This window comes from Echinops telfairi, unplaced genomic scaffold (assembly GCF_000313985.2).
Source record: "Echinops telfairi isolate 266 unplaced genomic scaffold, ASM31398v2 ScPeMD7_4;HRSCAF=17, whole genome shotgun sequence".
Taxonomy (NCBI): Eukaryota; Metazoa; Chordata; class Mammalia; order Afrosoricida; family Tenrecidae; genus Echinops; species Echinops telfairi.
In genome coordinates this window covers 39,288,350-39,289,887 of record NW_022103900.1, presented here as the reverse complement: position 1 = coordinate 39,289,887, position 1,538 = coordinate 39,288,350, and positions in this window count along the sequence as shown.

Genomic DNA, 1,538 nt, shown 5'->3' with positions numbered 1-1,538 from the left:
AAAAATTATATTTCCTCTCCTTATTCACCTAACTTAATGGCCCCGAGTAATCTCAATTATAATACATATATTAACAAATAAAGATCACACAGCCATCACCATTATTCAACTTCTAGACCCATACAAAGAAGATCCACCTACAAAATCCTCGTGAACATAACCAATCTCCTCGCCACTATAAATTATTAAACACTCTAAACCATAATCTATACTCCCCATATTATTTCACTTAATAAGTAAAACACTATTAATCCTTTTATTATTAAAACTGTCCACAACACTCCTAAAACCATAGTAGATACTGAAACCTCTGGATATTCTTCAGTTGCTATTGATGTGATATAACCAAACACTAGCAATATTCCCCCCAAAATACACAAAAAATACTATTAACCCTAAAGAAGACCCTCCAAAATGTAATATAATTCCACATTCTACATCACCACCTATAATTAAACATAAACCCCTAAAATTAAGTGAAGAGTTAGAAGAAAATTCTATAAAACTTATTACAAATATTAAATATTTAATCATTTTTACATGGACTTAAGCCGTAACCATTGATATGAAAAATTGATCATTGTATTTCAACAATAAGAACTCTTAATGCGTGGCTAGCCCCAAACCCAACTATGTGGATGCCCCTCTGCCACCACCACCCACCCCCCAAAAAATGCATGCACTTCAGAGGACAGCACTGAAGCTACAGCTCAGGGAGAGGGGCACATCTGATCAGAGCTCACGGGAGCAAACGGAAAGGGAAGGAGAGAGTGGAACATATCCTGGCCCACCAAGCCCCAAGGATGATATTCATGCTCAGAGCAGTCAATGCACAGAGAAGACCATAGGGTCAGCCCATCACGAGACACAGACACAGTGTATCTCTGATCCATAGCACTATGGGGAACAACACAGTATGGGAATTGAGCCTGTTCTGACCCCATCACACCGGAGCCAAACACTAAGGGCATGCAACAGAGCAGCAGGGAAGCAAAGCAATGAAGTCCCCGAGGAATACCAAAAATAGACTTTAGGGCCAGGGCATGGCACCCCAGCAGACTCAAATGGAAAACACTCCTAAAGGTCAACAAGCAGACCTGGAACTATTTATAGACTTTTCTTTTTTGTCATTGGTTTTTTGTTGTTTTGTTGCTTTTGTTATTTTGTTTTGCTTTGTCTTGATTTTGTGCATATTATTGTCTCTGCATGTCTATCTAGATAAGATACAGAGGATGAACAATCTGGAAAAGAAAACAACGGACCAATGGTTCCAGGGGGATGAGGGAAAGGGAGGGACACTGGAGAGGGGGAGGCAGAAGAAAAGAAGTGGGTATAAACAAACCCAAGGACAAGGGAACAACAACTGATCTAAAGTCAATGGAGAGGAGGGCGTAGGATGCCTGGTGGGGCTTAGTCAAGGGCAACGTAGCCGAGAGCAATTACTGAAACCTGAATAAAGGTGGAACATAATCGTGGGACAGGAGGAAAGTAAAAGGAAATAGAGGAAAGAACTAGGAGGCAAAGGACATTTATAGAGG